The sequence below is a fragment of the Triticum urartu genome, chromosome 7 (assembly GCF_003073215.2).
Source record: "Triticum urartu cultivar G1812 chromosome 7, Tu2.1, whole genome shotgun sequence".
Classification (NCBI taxonomy): domain Eukaryota; kingdom Viridiplantae; phylum Streptophyta; class Magnoliopsida; order Poales; family Poaceae; genus Triticum; species Triticum urartu.
The window spans coordinates 623840816-623850910 of record NC_053028.1 but is presented as its reverse complement, the minus strand read 5'-3'; positions in this window follow the sequence as shown (position 1 = coordinate 623850910).

The window sequence follows — 10095 nt, the reverse complement described above, 5'->3', positions numbered from 1 at the left end:
ATGGGGTTTTCATCATATTGCTTGAGTTTATCCCGCTACACCATGTCATCTTACTTAATGTGTTACTCTATTCCCTGAACTTAATAGTCTAGATGCAGGCAGGAGTCGGTAGATGTGTGCAGTAATAGTAGTAGATGCAGGGAGGAGTCGCTCTACTTGATACGAACGTGATGCCTATATTCATGATCATTGCCCTAGATATCGTCATAACTTTGCGCTTTTCTATCAATTGCTTGGCAGTAATTTTTTCACCGACAGTAATATTTTCTATCTTGAGAGAAGCCTCTAGTGAAATCTATGGCCCCCGGGTCTACTTTCCATCATATAAGTTTCTGATCTACAGTTTTAGTTTCCTATTTACTTCCTTTGCAATCTTTTACTTTCCGTTTTATAAACCAAAAATACCAAAAATATTACTTTACCGTTTATCCATCTCTATCAGATCTCACTTTGCAAATAACCGTGAAGGGATTGACAACCCCCTTATCGCGTTGGGTGCAAGTTGGTGTTTGTTTGTGCAGGTATTCGATGACTTGTGCATTGTCTCCTACTGGATTGATACCTTGGTTCTCAAAACTGATGGAAATACTTACTCTACTTTGCTGCATCACCCTTTCCTCTTCAAGGGAAAAACCAATGCAAGCTCAAGAAGTAGCAATAGAGCATATCATATCATGGGGTTTGGATGCACCGACGAAGTTTGCACCACATCTCAAGGTGAGAAAGAGTAATGCACGGTACTGAAGACGCTAGAAAATTGCGGAAAGGTGAGAGTGTGTATAATCCATGGACACACATTATTCATAAAGAACTCACATACTTATTGCAAAAGTTTATTATCCCCTTGAAGTAAGTGTTTCTCTTTTTCAGACAAGCGATGATCCCTAAAGTATTCCGAGTGATCCCAGGTATCTCCCATTATCAAGTTGAATGGTGCTTTATTAGGATTATCAAAGTAGTATTTAACTAGCAATGTGACCCGCGCATTTGCGTGGCTAGATATACCACATATTTAATTATTTAATTGTATATCTCTATTGGATATTTTGACAACTATCACTCAAAATATGACTAACATTTATGCTTTGCTTAATTTATTGTGTTGCTATGTAGCATTGGGGCCTTTCGATCACGTTTGTCAATCATGAACTTTTGGACTAATTAGGGCTTTTATGACTATTTCCACTCATAAATTGTATAGTGATCTTTTCGTACGGATCAAAATAAAAAGTGAGAGCTCATACTTGAGGTTAGTTGATGCCTTCATCCAGCTTCCTTCTCATTGACTATATACTAATGGTGTTTAGGGCCGTTCTAAGAAAGCTTATCTTACTCTTGCTGGGTTTGCGAAAATATAAACATTCTCTCTCCTTCTCCAGTCTCCACTATCATTATGCCTCCATATAGTAGTTTCCCGAAGTGCATCGGTAGGTTATTTACTCTCTTATATTTCTTCCCAAAAATGGAATGGCTCATTATACACTTGACATGGTTTTCCACTGTCAATTTTTTTTGTAAAACCATAATTACTCCCATGGTAGCTTCCCATTAGGGTCGTGATCGCATCTCCCACTATTTCACTTACCCATGCATAGAAGGTGCTAATGGCATCCCCCTCTATGTCGTTGGCAACGAATCTTCTTTTTTTTAAGACATTCACAACAATGGTGTGAATCCATGGATCATATTATTTCGTGGATCGGATTTCACTTGAATGTCTATGGTTCCCTTGCGAATTAATTATCAGCATACATGATCCTAGCTTATTTGGGTGGATGAGCGGCGGTGAAATCTAATTGCCTGTCACATTTCTTGTGCATTATTTCACGATGGTGTGCATGTATGTACTTGCATATCTACAGATATTGTAACTGTTTATATATAGTTAATTTTTTAGAGATCATATATAATGAGTACAGTTTCGGAAGACGGTTAACACGTTTATGTGGGTCATCTCAAAAAATTAGGATATTTCAAGAAATATATATCTTAGTCTCTCGAATCCTTTTACATTAAGCCTTAAAAGAATTTACATTAAATTCCATAATAATTCAAAAAGGAATATGTGTTTGACCACAAAGGAAAACAGGCCACTGCATGACTCAGTATGAGAGTTTCCAATCTCCGTGTATTGTAGGTGGAGCTGCTATATCTCAAAGTCTGTGCAAACAAAAAGAGGAATTATATCTGTCACACACTTGATCTGATCTTTTTTTTTCTATGAAATTACCTTTTTTAGGAAGATGTCTCATGCATTAGTAATAGTCTGCGACTTCTCGTTTTTTAAATTTTCTTTTGTTTTCCAGTCGTGACATGCATGCCGTACATGGCAATCGCTTGTATAAAGTGTTAGGCTAGATGACTTGTACACCTTTCTATGAAGATGACTCGTACATAGTTCATTTAGTGGTGTTTTTTCTTTTCTCAAATCTATTGTGTCCGATTGATGCACGCATTCAGTCCCTCCCTTGTATACGTGTTAGGCTCATACACAGTTTATTACCCCTCCGTGTATGTGTCTAATGATTTTTTCCTTCCAAACTTTCTCCGCCCTTTGTTTGATAACGTACGTGTCTAGGAGAGAATCCTATACTTATTTATTTATTTTTTAGACGGGTGTCGGACTTCTTTTTTGAGACGGGCGACTTTGTTTTTCCCCTAGCTATATCAAACTGGGCGCATGTTCTTTTTATTTTGGAAACGACTGTCCGCTTGTTTTTTTTTGTCCATCTAATGTCCCACTTGATCTTGTTTTTGTACGTGTCTATATTGGCCTTTTTCTCTCTTTTAATATCAATCCTTATGATATGGACCCACCATGCAATTAGTATTTTACATGTCCTTTCTCACGTACCCAATTCTGATTGCACTTTCCTTTCCTAGATATACTACGTGACAACCTTCACACATGTGCAACGGAATATATGCCTAAACACAATATTTGTATGTAACGTTGTAGACTTAAATCTCAGCTGTATAGATTTATAAATTAATGGTTGAGATAATTTAATCTATGTGGATAAACATGATGACTTGTTTGCCTTTTGTCTTAACTATATAATAGATGTTTTCCACATAACCAGCATCGAGGGTTTTAGAAGGTTCCTGATACGTCCATTTTGCATCATGCTTTTATATTGATATTTATTGCATTATGGGTTGTTATTACACATTATATCACAATACTTATGCCTATTCTCGCCTATTTTATAAGGTTTACATAAAGAGGGAGAATGCCGGCAGCTGGGATTCTGGACTGGAAAAGGCGCAAATATTAGAGACCTACTCTGCACAACTCCAAAAGTCCTGAAACTTCATGAAGAATATTTTTGGAATATATAAAACATATTGGGCGAAGAAAGCACCAAAGGGGGGCCATCAGCCAGCCACAAGGGTGGAGGGTGATCCCTCGTCCTTGTGGGCCCCCTGGTAGGCCTCCGACGCCCATCTTCTTCTATGTGGTGTGTTTTGACCTGAAAAAAATCAGAAGGAAGCTTTCTGGATGAAGCGCCGCCATCTCGAGGCGGAACTTGGGCAGAACCAATCTAGGGCTCCGGTGGAGCTGTTCTGCCGGGAAGACATCCCTCCAGGAGTGGGAAATCGAAGCTATCGTCATCACCAACGATCCTCTCGTCGAGAGGGGGTCAATCTCCATCAACATCTTCACCAGCACCATCTCCTCTCAAACCCTAGTTCATCTCTTGTATCCGATCTCTGTCTCGAAACCTCAGAGTGGTACCTGTGGGTTGCTAGTAGTGTCGATTACTCCTTGTAGTTGATGCTAGTTAGTTTATCTGGTGGAAGATTATATTTTAAGATCCTTAATGACAATTAATACTCCTCTGATCTTGATCATGGATATTCTTTGTGAGTAGTTACATTTGTTTCTGAGGACATGGGAGAAGTCTTGTTATAAGTAATCATGTGAATTTGGTATTCGTCTGATATTTTGATGAGATGTATGTTGTCTTTCCTCTAGTGGTGTTATGTGAACATCGACTACATGACACTTCACCATTGTTTGGGCCTAGGGGAAGGCACTGGGAAGTAATAAGTAGATGATGGGTTGCTACAGTGACAGAAGCTTCAACCATAGTTTATGTGTTGCTTCGTAAGGGGCTAATTTGGATCCATATGTTTCATGCTATGGTTAGGTTTACCTTAATTCTTCTTTCATAGTTGTGGATGCTTGTGAGAGGGGTTAATCATAAGTGGGAGGCTTGTCCAAGGAAGGGCAGCACCCACGCAGCGGTCCACCCACATATCAATTTATCAAAGTGACGAACGCGAATCATGTGAGCATGATGAAAACTAACTTGACAACAATTCCCATGTGTCCTCGGGAGCGCTTTGCTTTATATAAGAGTTTTTCCAGGCTTGTCCTTTGCTACAAAAAGGATTGGGCCACCTTGCTACACCTTGTTTACTTTTGTTACTTGTTACCCGCTACGAATTATCTTATCACAAAAATATTTGTTACCGATAATTTCAATGCTTGCATAGAATACCTTACTAAAAACCGCTTGTCATTTCCTTCTACTCCTGGTTGAGTTCGACACTCTTACTTATCGAAAGGACTACGATAGATCCCCTATACTTGTGGGGTCATCAGTTCCCCATCTCCATGACTAGTAAGTGCAACTATTTTTCAGGTATTTCGTGTTCCATATCCATAACTAAAGATATAAAACAACTTAGAATAGAAAATGGAAACTACTTAGTGATAAAGCAAACAAGCACACACGAGAATATTCACCCCACACTATTGCTCCCCGGAAATGGTGCTAGAAAAAGGTCTTGATAACCCACAAGTATAGGGGATCAATTGTACCCTTTCTTGATAATTAAGAGTGTCGAACCCAACGAGGAGCTAAAGGTATAATTTATATTGTCTTCAAGTTTTATCGACCACCGATACAACTCTACGCACATTTAACGTTTGCTTTACCTAGATCAAGTATGAAACTAAAAGTGCTTTGTAGGTGTAATGCTAGAACTACTTTGCAAGAATAAAACTAGGAGTACTTTGCGAGATAATAAAAGTTAGTTGTTTAGTACAAAGCTTGTTTTAACACAAGAGAAGGATTTATCTATAGGTAATCGATAACTAGACAGTTAATCATTATTGCAAGTTTATATGAGGGAGAGGCATGAGCTAACATACTTTCTGTACTTGGATCATATGCACTTATGATTGGAACTCTACCAAGCATCCGCAACTGCTAAAGATCATTAAGGTAAAACTCAACCATAGCATTAAGTAACAAAGTCCTCTTTACTCCCATACGCAACAACCCCCTTACTCAGGTATTGAAGGAAATATGCCCTAGAGGCAATAATAAAGTTATTAGTTATTTCCTTATATCATGATAAATGTTTATTATTCATGCTAGAATTGTATTAACCGGAAACATGAAACATGTGTGAATACATAGACAAACAGAGTGTCACTAGTATGCCTCTACTTGACTAGCTCGTTGATCAAAGATGGTTATGTTTCCTAGCCATAGACAAAGAGTTGTCATTTGATTAACGGGATCACATCATTAGGAGAATGATGTGATTGACTTGACCCATTCCGTTAGCTTAGCACTTGATCGTTTAGTTTGTTGCTATTCCTTTCTTTATGACTTATACATGTTCCTATGACTATGAGATTATGCAACTCCCATTTACCGGAGGAACACTTTGTGTGCTACCAAACGTCACAACGTAACTGGGTGATTATAAAGGTGCTCTACAGGTGTCTCCGAAGGTACTTGTTGGGTTGGCGTATTTCGACATTAGGATTTGTCACTTCGATTGTCGGAGAGGTATCTCTGGGCCCACTCGGTAATACACATCACTTAAGCCTTGCAAGCATTGCAACTAATGAGTTAGTTGCAGGATGATGTATTACGAAACGAGTAAAGAGACTTGCCGGTAACGAGATTGAACTAGGTATTGAGATACCGATGATCGAATCTCGGGCAAGTAACATACCGATGACAAAGGGGATAACGTATGTTGTTATGCGGTTTGACCGATAAATATCTTCGTAGAATATGTAGGAGCCAATATGAGCATCCAGGTCCCTCTATTGGTTATTGACTGGAGACGTGTCTTGGTCATGTTTACATAGTTCTCGAACCCGTAGGGTCCGCACGCTTAAAGTTCGATGACGGTTATATTATGAGTTTATGTGTTTTGATGTACCGAAGGTATTTCAGAGTCCTGGATGTGATCATGGACATGACGAGGTGTCTCGAAATAGTCGAGACATAAATATTGATATACTGGACGACTATATTCGGACACCGGAATGGTTCCGGGGGTTATCGGATATATATACCGGAGTACCGGGGGGTTACCGGAACCCCCCGGAAGTTATTGGGCCTCATGGGACCAATTGGTGGAAGAGGAGAGGCGGCTAAGGGGCAGCCGCGCGCCCCTCCCCTCCCAAGTCCGAATTGGACAAGGAAGGGGGCGGCACCCCCCCCTTTCCTTTCTTCCCCTTTCTCCTTCTGTGACGCCCCCGATTTAATCGTACACTAATCATACACGCAAACGTGTACGATCAAGATCAGGGACTCACGGGAAGATATCACAACACAACTCTACAAATAAAATAAGTCATACAAGCATCATATTACAAGCCAGGGGCCTCGAGGGCTCGAATACAAGAGCTCGATCATAGACGAGTCAGTGGAAGCAACAATATCTGAGTACAGACATAAGTTAAACAAGTTTGCCTTAAGAAGGCTAGCACAAACTGGGATACAGATCGAAAGAGGCGCGGGCCTCCTGCCTGGGATCCTCCTAAACTACTCCTGGTCGTCGTCAGCGGGCAGCACGTAGTAGAAGGCACCTCCGGTATAGTAGGGGTCGTCGTCGACGGTGGCGTCTGGCTCCTGGGCTCCAACATCTGGTTGCGACAACCAGGTAGAAGGGATAGAGGGAAAGAAGGAGAAAGCAACCGTGAGTACTCATCCAAAGTACTCGCAAGCAAGAAGCTACACTACATATGCATGGGTAAATGTGTAAAGGGCCATACCGGTGGACTGAACTGCAGAAAGCCAGAATAAGAGGGGGATAGCTAGTCTTATCGAAGACTACGCTTCTGGTCACCTCCGTCTTGCAGCATGTAGAAGGGAGTAGACTGAAGTCCTCCAAGTATCATCGCATAGCATAACCCTAACCGATGATCCTTCCCTCGTCGCCCTGTGAGAGAGCGACCACCGATTTTATCTGGCACTTGAAAGGGTGTGTTTTATTTAGTATCCGGTTCTAGTTGTCATAAGGTCAAGGTACAACTCCAAGTCGTCCTGTTACCGAAGATCACGGCTATTCGAATAGATAAACTTCCCTGCAGGGGTGCACCACATACCCCAACACGCTCGATCCCATTTGGCCGGACACACTTTCCTGGGTCATGCCCGGCCTCGGAAGATCAACACGTCGCAGCCCCACCTAGACCAACAGAGAGGTCAGCACGCCGGTCTAAACCTAAGCGCCCAGGGGTCTGGGCCCATCACCCTTAGCACACCTGCACGTTGCAAACGCGGCCGAAAGCAGACCTAGCCTAGTGGCCTTCCATTCCAATCCGGCGCACGCCACTCAGTCGCTGACGTCACGAAGGCTTCGGCTGATACCACGACGCCGGGATACCCATAACTACTCCCGCGTAGATGGTTAGTGCGTATAGACCAAATGGCCAGACTCAGATCAAATACCCAGATCTCGTTAAGCGTGTTAAGTATCCGCGAACGCCGACCAGGGCCAGGCCCACCTCTCTCCTAGGTGGTCGGAACCTGCCCTGCCGCTCCGCCTCCAAACTCCACTCGCGGGTGCTCCTCAAGCCGACCCATCTTTAGTCACCACATGTATCATGTATAAAGTATATAGTATATACCTGTGATCAACTCCCGAGTGATCACGGCCCGATAGTATAGCATGGCAGACGGACAAGGATGTAGGGCCACTGATGATAAACTAGCATCCTATACTAAGCAATAGGATTGCAGGTAAAGATAACAACAGTAGTAGCAAGGACAGGCTATGCATCAGTATAGGATTAACGGGAAGCAGTAACATGCTACGCTACTCTAATGCAAGCAGTATAGAGAAGAGTAGGCGATATTTGGTGATCAAAGGGGGGGCTTCCTGGTTGCTCTGGCAAGAGAGAGGGGTCGTCAACTCCGTAGTCGTACTGGGTAGCAGCGGCGTCGGTCTCGGTGTCTAGCGGAAGAAGAGGGGGGAAGAAACAATGAATATAATGCAAACAGATGCATAACGATGCATGACAAGACAAGTAACGGTGCTAGGGGTGCCCTATCGCGGTATTAGGTGATACCGGAGAAGGGGGATAACATCCGGGAAAATATCCCCGGTGTTTCGCGTTTTCGGACGGATGAACCGGAGGTGAAATGTTGCAGGTTCACTATGCTAGGGACACGTGGCGGACGAACGGGCTGCGTATCCGAATTCGTCTCATCGTTCTGAGCAACTTTCATGTTGAAAATAATTTAATCCGAGTTACGGATTAAAAGATATGATTTTCTAAAGTTTTAAATCATTTTTAGAATTTATTTAATTAATTTAATTCAACATTATCCAGAATAGTGCATGCTGACGTCAGCATGACATCAGCATGATGTCAGCAGTCAACAGAGGTGTTGACTGGGTCAATCTGACGGTGGGTCCCACTGGTCATACACTGTTTAGTCTAATTAGGGTTTAACTAATCTAATTAATGTTTAATTAAACTAACTAGTTAATTAGACTAATTAAACAGTATTAATTAACTTAATTAATTAATTATTTAATTAATGAATTAGTTAATTTAATCATTATCTATTTATTTATTTATGTTTATTTATTTATATTTACTTTTTATTTATTTAATTCTTTTTTTTTGCAAAACGTTCTCATGGTGGGCCCCCTGTGTCATAGGCAGGGGGCTTGCGGGCGAATGGGCGCGCGGGCGCAGGGGCGCTGTGGGGCGCCGGCGGCCACGGCACCTGCCAGGGGAGACGCCGGTCACGGTGAGGCATTGACGGAGAGGGGTGGCCGCGAGCATGGTCAGCACGGGCGCGCGCTTGCTGGGGAGGAGCTGTCGCGGTGGGGAGCACGGGTCCGCGGCCAGGGAGGCTTGCCCGAGTGCGGCGAGGCCATGTGCAGGGGCGGCGGCGCAGGGCAGACGGTGGGGGCAGCGGGAGCAGCGGCGCGGAGAGCCGGGCCTGGGCGGTCACGCGCGCAGGACGCGAGAGCGCGCGAGGTGGAGGGGGGGCTTGCAGCAGGGGGTGAGCGGGGCGTGATGGAGGCGGGCGCAAGGCGCGGGACGCGCGTGTGCGGTGCGAGTGCGGCCCGGAGCGCGGGCAGCGCGTGACTGCGGGGTGGAGGCGGCGACCTCGGAGCGGCAGCAGGCGCAGAGGAGGCGAGGGCGCGCGGGGGCGGCGAGAGCAGACGAGCACGGGGGAAGGGGGGCACAGGTCGCGGCCACGGCGGAGCAGGAGGGTTCGAGAGGAAACGGACGGGGGGGCTCACCGGCCCTGTAGATGTGCAAAAGTGTGCTCGAGGCGGCGGTGGCGACGGTGACGAGGAAGCAGCGGCCGGTGAGGGGCGAGGAGCAGAGCGTCGGCGGCGTCGGCTGCCCCGACCGGATCCACACGGGGCGGAGGGTGAGGAAGCGGGCATCGGCGATGGTGGGGTTGCATCGTCGGCAAGGTGGCGGCGGGGTCGTGCCCCGATCCCGTTCTGGATCGGGAAGGGGGTGAGGACGGGGAGGCGAGCGACGGGGTCTAGGCGGCGATGGCGGCGGGGCCATGGCGCGCAACGGCAGTGGGAGGGGTCGGGGGCGTCGGTTGCCCCCGATCCAGATCCGTTCGTGGGGCGGGGGAAGGAGCGAGGGGAGTGGGGGACGAGTGGGTGGCGGCTAGGGTTTCGGTTGACCAGGGTGGGGGTTATGGGGGGCGTGTGGGGGGGCCGGCTGGGCCGCGGGGGGGCCCGTTCGGGCGGCTGAGGCCAGCTGGGCCACTTGGCCCAGCGGGGGGGGGGGGCTTTCTCCTTTTTTTGTTAGTTTAGTTTTCTCTTTTGTATTTTCTTTTTTCTTCTTTT